This window comes from Miscanthus floridulus, chromosome 4, assembly GCF_019320115.1.
Source record: "Miscanthus floridulus cultivar M001 chromosome 4, ASM1932011v1, whole genome shotgun sequence".
Taxonomy (NCBI): Eukaryota; Viridiplantae; Streptophyta; class Magnoliopsida; order Poales; family Poaceae; genus Miscanthus; species Miscanthus floridulus.
Window position 1 is genome coordinate 101452577 of NC_089583.1, and position 14473 is coordinate 101467049.

A 14473-nucleotide genomic window follows, 5' to 3' on the forward strand; every position below is an offset into this window, starting at 1 on the left:
GATGATACCCCCTATGATTCATGGGCCAGAATTAGCGAAGCGCAGCAGTATGTTCCACCACCACCTTACACAACGACTGAGCTTGAGCAACTAAGGTCTAAGAATGTACCTTTTAGGGACGTTCTAAACTATAGGGATGTCAGCATGATGGATATGACAGTTTGTGATACCGGTCTCTAGCTGTGTAGGAATTCATTGTATAACCATGAGAAAGAAACCCTTAGGAAGAGGATGATATTCAACATAATGTCAGAGATAAAACTCTTTCTTCAGGACTATGCTGTGTACCACCATAGACCGTACACCATCACTCATTCGGACCAGGAGTTGAGATACCACTTGATATGCAAAAACGGTTGTCTGTGGAGGTTAAATGCACGAAGGAGATAGAGTGATGGCAAGTGGAGCATAACTAAAGTTGTTGAACCCCACACTTGCCTAGACAATAGGGGAAGGAAAATCATCAGCAGCTCACTGCACGTTACCTTGCCCGTCATATATTGGGGCTCGTTGATGACAATAACGACATCTCGGTGTCTTCTTTACAACAGTCCATATCTGGATTCGTTAGGTACGATGTGACATACGGAAAGGCTTGGCGTGCTAAGCAAATTGCTCTGGCGATTCGATGGGGTACTTGAGAAGAAGCATACAATAGGGTGCCCCGCATCTTATGTGCAATGCATTATTACAACCCTGGCTTGAAATGGTTTGTGGACATTGGAGGGATGTTTTTTTGGGACCCATTGAGGCATGTCCTCTATCGTGTGTTCTGGTCATTTATGCAAACGGAACATGCATTCCAGTTTTGTCGGCCAGTCGTACTTGTTGATGGCACTTTCCTGACAGGAAAGTACAGGGGCACCTTGATGATGGATGCTACTGTTGATCCTGAGGACCAGATAGTACCCTGGCATTTGCTTTGGCAGAGGGAGAGAACAATGAAGAAGAAAAACATAGTGGAAACAATTACTTACATTAAAACGACTGCACGTGTAGAAGCAATGAGCCACTGTGTCCGGATGTCTCGATTGAAACACGTCGGCCGGACGACCACAGTCACAATTAGGGATAGGGAGTTCAGGAGGGACGGGGGCATCTTTGCTAGACTCGTCGGGGTGCATTTCTCCTAGATGACCCCGTTTTCGTCATAACTGCTCCCAAAACATGTCTTCCATCTAATAAAACAGTTCAAATTGAACATCAATTAAAACAACGCAAATTAATGAAAAAGTAATCATTTGCAATGCAACTATAATATTATAAACAACAATTATAGCAACAAAAATATACATGGCAAACATACTTGTAACTAAATAATCAACCTTAACATTGACAAAATCAAACTAATATCTTCACCATAGTTTCCAAACAAAATTTTCCTACTAACCTTAACTCCCATTCATAATATCCTATCCACCATTCAAACGAAAATAAAATGTGCGTCATTACCTTGAACTAGGACGAGGAGGGAGGGAGGCGGCCGACGAATGGAAGGGAATGAAGGGAGCCGGCAATGGAGGGCCAGGCTGCCGCCGTTCGTGGCACGGAGGCCAGCGTGCTTGGCGACGGGCGGGCGCGGGAGCGACGCCTAGGCGGCTTTGTTGCTCGGGTAGCGGGACTGGCTGTGGGGTTATACCCGGCTCTGCCGCACTACGGATCAGGGCGCGACAGTGCCACGCCCTGATCCGTGGCACGGTAGAGCCTTGCCACGTCAGCGGTCAGCGCTTCTAGTCGCTGCCACGACAGACCTCTGCCGCGCCACTATGCATGGCGCGGCACAGGCATTTGGCCGCGCCAGGGCAATATGCGCGGCCAAAAGTGTTAGTTTTAAAAAAAAACCAAGAATGTTAGATTTAAAATTAGTTTCGAAAAAGTGTTAAAATTAAAAAAAAAATCTATAGGTTCTGGTATTATTCAAGCAGGGGAAAATGCAGGAGACGGGGTATTTCAAAATGCAGATGTTGCAGCTATGCAAATTGACAATGAATCAAGTGCTATTGCTCCAAAGAAAGGGAGTGGAAAGAATAAACCATTTTACTTTCGTTGCCTAACTAAAGGGCACGTAATGAATGACTGCAAAACACCAATCTGCTATGACATGTGTGATAGTGATACCCACGTCACCAAAGCTTGCCCATCCATGAAGGGTGCAAAACCTACAACAGAGCTATGTGGTTATGCAGTTCCAGGTTTGGGTTTTTATTATATCCCTTTTTCAGGTAACCAAAAGGCAAAAATTGAGCCTACAGAAGCAATAGTGAAGGTCTCTGATGGTTCTCTTACTGTGAAACAAGTCACAGTAGAGCTTGAGAGACTCGTACCAGGCTGGAAATGGGTTGTGGAAGAAATTAGTGGAAACTCCTTTGCCCCAACTTTTCCATCTAGTGCTGAGTTAAAACGGATGGATGATTGGGGTCCTGTGGAAGCAAGGAGTGCAAAAGCAAAATTGACTATTTCAAAGAAAAATTATGCAGAGGTGTACAAGTATGAAATTCCTAAAGTTTGGGTACAGTTCCGTGGTCTCCCGAGCGACTTACGGAATTTTCATATCATTTGGGCTGTGGGTACTATTCTTGGTGGACATGAAATTTACCGAGCGATTTGGAAGACTAAGGCTGAGAGTTGTTGTACTAAGTCCAGAACTAATTCCGGATTTAGTTGACGTTGTAATCGGAGAATTTGTTTATGAACTCTAATTCAGGCTAGAAACAGAAGAGGAGGAAAATGACCCAAGACTAATTGACATGGATAATCAGCCAGGTGAATCCGACAAAAAAGATGATGGTTTGGACAAACTCAACAAAGATTCAGGACCTAATACTAAGGAATTGGACTCCAACAAGGAGAACACAAAGAAATATAAGAAAGATGGGAGTTCTTCTGCTCCACCAGCAGCAAAAAATTCAAGGGACACAGGCTACTGTTCTGTCACGGCCCATTTTGGAGCTGAAGTCGACCAGGTTATCTGACTCGACCAAGGCTTGGGTAGTTAAATCCTCCCATGGGCCTTTAAATTCAGAACCCCCTGCACAAACCCCTGCTGAGAATACTACGCCTACCCGTAGGAGCAAGCGCAATGTGGCGATAGGCGACCAAGACTCGACTAGAGAGCGGCCAAGCTAAAGGCACACAAAAATTTGGAGGAACCAAATGATTCAGGTAACATTTTAAACGCATCTTTTCTTTCATTCTCTAAAGATGTAGTTGCTCATAACATCAGTAAGGTGGGGTTTTTGTTAGGTTCAGATGATACTAGTGTTAGTAAATCGATTAACAACCTTCAACATGTGGAAAGAAGCAGACTGCATGTCTTGCTTAAACAAAAGGAACTACATGTTAGTAGCAAACAATTGGATTGTAACTTAACAGATTCAGAGGATGAACTTGATCTCTTAGCTATTAACTAGCTTTGTGGTGAGATAGCCGAGGGTATGAGTGAAGGGGAAGCCAGTGATCTATATGATCTACAGGCGGTGCACCGAAAAAATAAATCAAGTTTAAAAAAGAAAAAGAAATTAGGCAAGAGAAAATCAAAAGAGAACCTTTAGTTTAACAAATGAAGGGCATATTTTGGAATTGTAATGGGTTAGGTGACCCAAAAACATAGATTTGTGTCTGATTTGGTGCGGGAAAAGGAGCTAGGTTTTGTTGCTTTATCAGAGACCGGTAGGAGAGACTACTCACCAATTTTTCTAAAAATTTTGTGTGGTGGCAAGGACTTTTTATGGCACTGTAAACCTCCTCGGGGAAGATCTGGTGGCATGCTAGTAGGCATAAACCTTCTAGAGTTCGACATTGGTGAGATAGAAGGAGATTTCTTTGTAAAATTGAAACTGAGAAATAAATAGGATGGCTTTCAGTGGTTGCTTGTGTCTGCCTATGGGGCAGCTCAACATCATCTTAAAGAGGCTTTTTTGTGGTAGAACCGCCTGAAATAACACACCTTTGGAGGCGCTCGTCTTCCACCAGACACTAAGCACCCCGAGAGCGAGCTACATCGGGCAAATTCTGTCGAGCACACCCCAAGGGAGAGCTCGAATAATCCACATTTTCACTAGGATCCAATAATGAGAACAAGTTTACAATACGTAGTCCATTTCATACAACCAGAGTTCTTAGAAATAAATTATTACAGTACTAAATTCAGAGTGTGGAAATTTAACAGTGGAATGAAAATAAACATCTATCGATAATATACAAGGATCTATCTGTGCCCACCAGAAGAATCCTTCACACAATGGCTACTCCTCAATCTACACCTGCAACAGAAGTAAATAAACCCTGAGTACACAATGTACTCGCAAGACTTACCCAACTAGTGAGAATAATTTCCTAACTCCAAGGGATATGATAAGCTTTATAGTTTGCTGGTTTTCCTGTTTGCGGAAGGCAATACTAATAGTGAATCCTTATGTATGTTTATTATTAGCAGTCATGATTAGTTCATTATCTAACCATTCTATATAAGCATATGTTCTACTTTCAAGCAAGCATTGAGCAAATAGTTCCATTTCACCACTTTCGATCTTTCAGTTCTTACTACGGTGCTAGACTATAGACAAGCCATACCAGATCGCCTAGCGATTCATGAATCAATGTGCCCAGCTAGGTACCCCGAAACACACGCCCTGCTTGTACCCCAGGCACAAGCAGGATCAACCCACCACTCTCCTATCACGAAGGCCAGGTCTCCATCCAAACTTGGACTCCAAGCCCCCGCTCCTGAGTCCCAGACTTAGTGCGGTGCATAGACCTCCACCATCCCCGCCTCCAATCAGTCGGTCCGGCAAGAGCCAGAACCCACGACAAGAGAGCAATATGGCTTCCCTGCGCCCATACACAAGTATATGTTCATGATAATAAGTCTGTGACTTGCCTAGAACTCAATGCAACGGCCGGTCCTTAACCAACATAGATAGGAAACAGTGTAACCAAGCTTTGCCCCGTTGGCCACATGACACAACCTCTTACACCCACCAATACCCAAACCATATCCCTACCCGGTCTCCATTTTCCTTCCAACATTTTATCATGAGTGATCATAATAATCACCTATTGTGAGTAACGACAGGTTACGCTACCGAAAATCCTAAGCATAGCAGCTACTCGACCTATGCTAGTAGGATTCATAGGTAGGTATATCTATGCATGTAGTTTCCATAAAAATGCCTATAATGTAAATGCATATCAAATATATATATCCAGTGATGATTCAAAATAAGGGTTATGCACCGGGGCTTGCCTTGGGCAGGTGGGGTGTCAGCAAAGTCAGCAACTGATGGTTCCAGGGCTCCCTCCTGTATGAGAATCTCCTTCTTGTACTCCTCAATGATCTCCTCATACTCCTGCTCGCCCGCAGTCACGAACTCTACCAACTCGTTATCTACATGCATGAAATGATGATGCAACACTTAGTAATACGGCAACAGCAACTCTTAAAATAAGAATACATCTATCAAGCTACTAAGCTAGCTCTACCGACCAAGACGCTAAGTTACCTATTATTACCACTAAATAGGTATGAAACATTGCATGTATTATCTTAGCAACTAAAGGCATCCTTATTCATAATTTCGATTTACTATATATACGATAAAACAAGGAATACTAGCTACCCTATTTATCAACCTATCCTCAGGCTACAAAAATTACAGTGAGCACCTAATAATACAATGAACCTACTATAAAAATTTCACGGTCAAAGTTGTTACCAATTTGCCACAAAAATTCCAACAATTATTAATCTAAATAACATTAAAACTTTCAAATGATTTAATAGACCTTAGCATCAACACAGACATATATAAACTAACCATATTAGCAGGTATACCACATTTTTAGAAACTCGGCAAAATTTATTTCACAATTTTTGGCTACTTATATGAATTGATATTAATTTCCAAAGTTCAACTTAGGATGTAAAATACAAGCTATTTCTATCTTCTATAAATTGAAAAGCGAATTTAACCTGCGCAGCCCACGAGCGAGCGACGCGGCCCACTCCCACGCAGTGCGCGCGCGCACGTGACCTGCCGGCATGACCCATGCAGGGCGTGGCCCAACCGCGTGGCAACGGCCCACGATAGGGAGGCCCACGCGCGCTGGTCACTTATGCGAAAACACCCCCGATCTAACTGCTATTCCCCTAACTACTATGCGGCCTATTCTTACAATCAGGACTTAAGCAAACTAGTCCTCAAAACAATCTTTCTTCACAACGGCCAGGTCATCAAGCCCCCCCCCTGTGCGTACCGACGCGGTGACGACCGCCCTGGACCGCCACGTCGACCAACCGAGACCCACTCTGACATAGATAGCGAGCCAAATAGCACTTACAACTCTAGCGCCTACCCTAGCCAAGTTTACAGGGGTGGCAAAGCTCGCAAAAGTGGCGGCCACGGCGCACAGCCATGTGCGACGACGGCGCGACCACGCCGGCCACCCTAAGCCACCGTGGGGAGAGCTAGCTACTCTAAAGCACCACTATCTTACCCTGGTTGCTGCTGTGGTGATGGTTTGGCCGGGGATGGACTGGGTGCATCCGGCCACATGCACACAACAAGCTCCGCGACGGACTACGGTGGCGCGACCGTGTTAGCGGTGCCGGGAAAGCAGTGGAGGTTCAAGTGGGGTGCGCAGAGGGTGGAGGGGATCAACACGAAGACACGGTGCCATGAAATTGGATGGAGGTGGATAGTGCAAGGCTAATTTTGTGGGCATCGTCATTCGATCTTAAGGTGACCGATAGTGGAGAAACTTCAAATTGAGGCTCGACACAGTACGGCTGCAGTAGTGGGTGGGCTTGGCGTGTATCTAGGCTCCCCTTCAAGCTTCTGGCGCACGCAATTACTCTGGATTGGACAAGGCGTTGCGATTTGCTTTGGCACGGCTCGGCTGGGCTGGCATGACGCCATTCACGATGGCGGTGGTTGGGAAGCAGGGGCACGCAGATGGATAGGACGGCAGCGAGACTCATCAAACTTCGACTAGGGCACGTCTTGGCAGGGTGCGGGTGCCGTGGCCGAGGGTCCCTTGCCCCAAATGCAGTGGATGAGCAAGCGCATCGGCGATAGGCCGTGGCCCACTTGGTACAGCACCATAATGGCGTCGTGACGACGTGCAAGGCCATACGGACAGCATCCACCCGGTCAGAGAGGAACAGCGCAGCGCAGCACATACACGACGCGACATAATGCAAGGCAGCGACACGGTGAAGCAAAGCAGTCAGGCCAACCGGCCCCCAGCGTCCTGCCGAGCATGGCGGTGTGGGTGTGTGCATGTGTGCATGCATGCGTGCGTGTGCATGTGCGTCGGATGGCCGACGCTGCGACGCCGAGTGCCCAAGGCAGGGTGACCGTGCCCACGTAATGAAACCGGCTGGGAGCGTGCCATGCATGCTTTTTAAAGCGTCCTAAAAATCCAAATCATTGATTCAATCGCCAAACCACCTATGCTATACTCAAGAGGCCATGTTAGGCTAAAACAAGCCCTAATACAACAGCACTACTTAAACCAATTCTCCTACAAAAATTGCCAAACATAGCTTTGTCAAACCATTTTTCATTTTTAGAAATTCGACTAAGTCTTGATTGGATTCGCGCCAAATTTGATTTCCAAGCTATTAGACCAGTTACCTGATGAATTCAGTTTTTGACCGCAGGTATTTCATCGTCATCTACAAAGTTTGTACTTCTAACTTTATTTGAGTTCCATATATACATTCTATAGTGTTTTCGTTCAATAAAAATTCGCAAACATTCTTACTTGACAATTTCATAAGTTGAGAACAACCTTTCGTTATGCATTTCCGTTGGTAGTTTTAAGTTACAGAAATCAATCTACACACTATATTACATACATTAACACATAAACATGATGCTCATACAGTGTTTCAACAAATGATTTACAGTGTAACACTGAGGGTGTTACAAATCTACCCCCATAAATAAAATCTCGCCCCTAGATTTCATGTGCCTAGTGTGGGAAAAGAGATAAGAAGTATATTTCAATTTAAACAACTACCTCAGTGGACTAGAAAAAGGTGGGGGTAATGCTTCAAGATATAACTTTCTTGCTCCCACGTTGCTTCATCCTCCGAGTGGTTTTGCCACTAAACTTTGTAGAACTTCATCATATTGTTCCTAGTCACTCTTTCTTTCTCATCTAAGATCTTGATAGGATGCTCAATATACGTCAAGTTAGGCTAGAGGGGAAGTCCTTCAATTTACATAGCTTCATCAGGGACCCACAAATATTTCTTCAACGGAGATACGTGGAACACATTGTGTACTGCCAATAAAATATCTAGAAGTTGGAGACAATAAGCAACTGGGCCACACTGCTCCAAAACCTTATAAGGACCCACATATCGAGGGGCTAACTTGCCACGGACACAAAACCGATGCACCCCTCTCATAGGAGACACCTTGAGGTACACATGATCCCCATCTACAAACTACAAAAGTCTTCTGTGCTTATCCGCATAAGCTTTCTGTCGGCTCTGAGCTGCCTTCCAATGACTCTGAATAATACTGACTTGCTCTTGAGCTTCTTTGATGAAATCGGGCCCAAAATGTCCACGATCTCCCACTTCAACCCAGTTAAGTGGTGCCCCACATTTCTTCCCATACAGAGCTTCAAAGGGTGCCATACGAATGCTTTCTTGATAGCTATTGTTGTAAGAAAACTCAGCTAAGTTCAAGCATTCGTCCCACTTCTCAGGAAAAGAAATGGCACAAGCTCTCAACATATCTTCGAGTACCTGGTTTACTCTTTCTATTTGGCCATCAGTCTGTGGATGACAGGTTGAACTTTAGAGGAGACTAGTACCAAGACACTCCTAGAGTTGCTCCCAAAAGCGAGAGACAAAGATGGACCCGCTATCAGAGACAATAGTAAAAGGAACTCCATGCAGGGTCACAATCCGATCAAAATACAACTTGGCATACTTTCTAGCGGAATATCTGGTATCCACTGAGAGAAAATGAGTGGACTTGGTAAGGCGATCCATAATGACCCAAATAGAGTTATAGCCCTTGGATGTGCGAGGTAAACCCATAATGAAATCCATGGAAATATCTTCCCATTTCCAAACAGAGATAGGCAAAGGCTTCATATTGGACCACCAATACAAGTGGCGCAAATCATGGTATATCTTATTACTACTAGGATGGATGGACAACTTGGAATGATGAGCTTCATCCAAAATCTTTCTTCTAAGCTCCTCATTTGATGGAACCACCAATCTGTTATTGAACCTCACTACAACTTGCTCATCAATATTAAACTGAGGACCATGCACTTTGGCAATTAGTTTCTTGATGTGAGGAATTTCTGAAGTGTCTTGCCTTTGCTCCATAATAATCTGCTCAAGTAAATCTGAGACTAACACAATGTGAGCTAGCACTTTAGCATGGTTGAGAGACAAAGGTGTTTCTTCCACCTGATATGACTTTTGGCTCAAAGCATCAGCTACCACATTAACTTTTCTAGGGTGGTAATGAACCTCCAAGTTATAATCCATGATTAGCTCCAACCATTCCGTTGCCTCATATTTAACTCGGATTGAGTGAAAATATATTTGAGGCTCTTGTGATTCATAAAAATGTGTACTTTATTTCCCAACAGATAATGCCTCCAAATTTTTAGAGCATGCACCACAACAGTCAGCTCTAAATCATGGGTGGGATAATTCACCTCATGCTTTTTTAGTTGACGTGAAGCATAAGCTATCACACACCCATCCTGCATAAGCACACATCCCAACCCTATCTTCGAGGCATCACAATATACATCAAAGGGTCTGTCAATATCTGGTTGGGCAAGATCAGGAGCGGTAGTAAGAAATTTCTTCAAAGCTTGGAGGGCTTCTTCACAAGCTGGGTTCCAAACAAACTTGCCATCTTTCTGGAGCAGCTTGGTCATCGGCTGAGCTATTTTGGAGAAGTCAGGAATGAAGCGCTGATAATATCCAGCAAGACCAAGGAACTGACGAATCTGGTGCACTGACTTGGGGGACTTCCAATTTAACATATCCTGCACCTTGCTTGGATCTACCGAGATACCTTCAGGTGTCAGAACATGTCCCAAAAACTGCACTTGATCTAACCAAAATTCACACTTGCTGAATTTGGCATACAACTTGTGTTCCTTAATTGAGTCAGTACTATCTGAAGATGTTGGGCATGCTCTTCCTTGTTCTTGGAGTATATCAAGATATCATCAATGAATGCCACTACAAACTTGTTTAACTTCGGCATAAAGATTGAATTCATGAGGTACATCAAGAATGCAGGAGCATTGGTGAGACCAAAAGACATGACTAGGTATTCATACAACCCATACCTCTAACTGCTTTTTCATTTCAGCCAATTCCTTAGGGGCCATGCGGTATGGGCACCGGGAGATAGGAGCAGTGCCAGGTTCTAACTCAATGGAGAACTCCACATCTCTATCCGGTGGCAACCCAAGTAGATCTTTAGAAAATACATCTAGGAACTCACATACCACAGGAATAGAGGCAAGATCAGGGGAAGCTTCAGCATGTGCAGCAACAGGTAAGGTTGGATCTGAGGGCATAAGAATAGACATCCTATCCTCATAAGAAGGAAGCCGTAACTCAACAACTCTCTGCTTCAGATCCAAAACTACCCTATATACACGCAACTAGTTCATTCTCAGAATTGCATCAATGCCTTGCCTAGGCAGCACCATGAACTAGAGACAGTAAGTGTGAGTGGCTAGCATTAATCCAACTATGTCCGTCCGAGTATTAACGCACAACTGGGCACCCGAAGTACTGATTCTATAGGAAAAAGGTATAGCCATAAGAGGTATATTGCGTATGTGTGGAAATCCCATGCTCATGAATGAATGTGATGCACCAGAATCAAACAACACATAAGCTGGATGAGAATCAATGGTAAACATACCAACCATCACCAGTTCATTCTGCAATATTTCCTTAGCCTCCATAAAATTAACTTGTCTAGAATGGCTTACTGGCACCTTCTTCTTGATAATTGTCTGCTTGATTAGATGGGATTTAGCTAAGGGCTAAGCAGACTGGGTAGGTTGGTTTTGCGGACACTCCCGGGCATAGTGGCCTTCCTTGCCACACTTGAAACAAGCACCAGGCTTGTTCCCATATCCTTGATGAGGTGGAACCTACTGTCCCTAGGGCTGTTGATGTTGGACCTACTAAGTAGGTGCATGGTACTGGGTGGAAGGTGCCTGAAAGATCTGCTCAGGCTATCGAAATGAATGCCCACCCGAAGACTGATAGGGCACCCGCCTGACAACCTATACCTTCTGCGCCTGGGGGTGACTAGAAGACCTAGTAGCCACCCACTTGCACTTCCACTCTGCCTAAGAGTCACGCTGCAGTCCCTCCATGGCAATAGCAGCATTCATCATAGCCCCAAAGGTCTGATAGTTTCCTGTATATAACTCCTTCTGCAGGCTGCAAGAGAGGCCGCGATAGAAACAGTTCCTCTTCTTCTCATCTATATCGACATGAGTCCTAGCATACTGTGATAAGTGGTTAAACTTTTTGACATAGTCCATCATGGACATGCTCCCTTGCCTCAGATCTAAGAACTCTATTAACTTCCTGTTTAGAACACCAGAAGGAATGTAATACTCTTTGAAGGCTACATTAAACTCCTGCTAGGTCACACGGTGATCCACCGGCTGCATGGCATTAAATGTGTCCCACCATGCACTAGCAGATCCCAACAACTGTTGCGCTACAAAGCGCACCTTCTGCTCCTCAGTTATGGTGAGTAATAGAAACTTTTGCTCTAGAATACGAAGACAATGCTCCGCACCCAGAGGCTCAGCAGTTGGCATGAACATGGGTGGGTGCGTCTTTAAGAAATCCTGATAAGAGCAAGGTCCCTCAGGACCATAGGCACCACACCCATTCCCACCATTTCCTCCATGGCCTTCATGAGCGAAACCACCGATAGCCTATGCTAACAGTTCCATGGCATGGGCTGACTCGCGACGAGCAGCCAACATCTCTACCATCATCTCTACATGAGTCATTGAAGGCGGTGGTGGTGGTGGAGGAGGAGCTAGAAATGGGGCCTCATGGCTCTCCTCGTTGCCGTGCTCATTGCCCTGGCCACTTTCACCTTGGCTTTTGCCAAGACCATAGCCTGCTCCAGCACTGGTGCTCCCATGATTGGATCTCAAGTTCATCTAAAAACAGATCGAAACCAACCATTTAGGACAACCCTCCAGATCAGGAACAAGAGATTAGAGAAATGATAAAATGGTTATTAAAGCATTCTTTTAGGTTATCCTATCAATTCACTAATCCAAATTATACATGTAGGAGGACTTTAGTTTAGGCAAGATTCTCTTTTCATGATGCATGCATCGGCCTACCCGTTCACTCAAGCCAGAATATAGCGGCATTCACAAAATTTTTGGCATATCGCACACTCACTTTCCGCTTGCTAAACGATTCTTACGCAGTGTAAGTTAGTGTACCTGTAGAAAATTGATTAGATAAAACCAGTGCCACTATCCTTGATAGACCATATTGCTAGGGCTTATATTTATCTACATAATTTATCGCATCCTGCTTTTCGCAAAACTTTTATTGGTCAAATTTTAGGTTTTTGAAAAGAGTTATGAAACTCGTAGGCTCATTATTGGCTCTGATACCACCTATGGCAGAACCGCCCAGAATGTCCTTCGGAGGCGCTCGTCTTCCACCAGACACTAAGCACCCCGAGAGCGAGCTACATCGGGTGGATTTTGTCAAGCACACCCCAAGGGAGAACTCGAATAATCCACATTTTCACCAGGATCCAATAATGAGAACAAGTTTACAATACTTAATCTATTTCATATAACCAGAGTTCTGAGAAATAAATTATTACAGTACCAAATTTAGAGTGCGGAAATTTAACAGTGGAATGAAAATAAACATCTATCGATAATATACAAGGATCCGTCTATGCCCACTAGAAGAATCCTTCACACAATGACTACTCCTCAAGCTGCACCTGCAATAGGGGTAAATAAATCCTGAGTACATAATGTACTCGCAAGACTTACCTGACTAGTGGGAATAATTTCTCGACTCCAAGGGATATGATAAGCTTTATTGTTTGCTGGTTTTCCTATTTGCGGAAGGCAATACAAATAGTGAATCCTTATGTATGTTTATTATTAGCAATCATGGTTAGTTCATTATCTAACCATTCTATATAAGCACATGTTCAACTTTCAAGCAAAGTTGAACAAACAGTTCAATTTCACCACTTTTGATCTTTCAGTTCTTACTACGATGCAAGACTTAGACAAGCCGTATTGGATCACCCAGCGATTCATGAATTAATGTGCCCAGCTGGGTACCCCAAAACACACGTCCTGCTTGTACCCCAGGCACAAGTAGGACCAACCCACCACTCTCCTATCATGGAGCCTAGGTCCCCATCCAAACTTGGACTCCAAGCCCCCACAAGAACCGCTCTCATATCTATTTTGGTTATAAAGTTAAAAAAATCACAAGACGATGCAAGCTATACATTGGTGTTCTCTACTTTACCTTATCTTAAGGGGGGTAGCCAAGTTGAAGGGTTTGCAAGATGAAGTTTTCTTGCATTCTAGTGTTTCATGTGGAAGAATTGGATATCTCAATGGTTGGGGTTTTCTCTAGTCTTTCATACTATCAATCCTATCTTATCATCTCTTGAAACTACAGTAAAGAATGCTATGAATGACTGAATCCTAATGCATATATGTTGGAAACAGATGGCCTCTACCAAGAGAAGTGCTTCACAAGATGTTGGAAGGAATGTTCCCACTTCTAATCCATCGCCATCAAGTCCCCCAACTATAGAGCAAGCTTTGATGACGTAGACTCAACTGATGGGAGAGAAGAAGAGAAAATGTGATCTTCAATGCTAGCTAAGGAACACTCATCCTTGGTTCACTACGCAACTAGAATATTAGTCACATCCTATGAATCTACTTGTGAGTATAGATCAAAATCAGAATCAGCAACCCAATGATGAAGTGCAATAGGTCAGCTCTCAAGAGCTAGAACAGAATGTCTATGGGAAGCAGGTGCATGGAAACAAGTTAAAACGGAATTACATCCTTGGAAGATTGAATAGTGTGGATATGATTACCACTCATGGAGCTAAGGAGGTCATTTATGGATTGATTGTAGTAAGCTCAACCACTGCTGAAATGACCTGATTTCCACGAAGGGAAATCCACAGAGTCAAAGTGTAATAAGACAGTTTGTAGATCATATTACCCAATTTCTAGTCGAATACCACATCCATACAATGATAATATCAGAGTACAAATAGTACAGAATTACATAATTTATTACATCACTGCATTGGTGGAATCAAAAGTAGCATTCATTCAGAACAGCTTGAAGATAAGATCACCAAACTCGAGCGTAGGCACGAACCCCTCAACCATCAAACTCCTCGGAGCT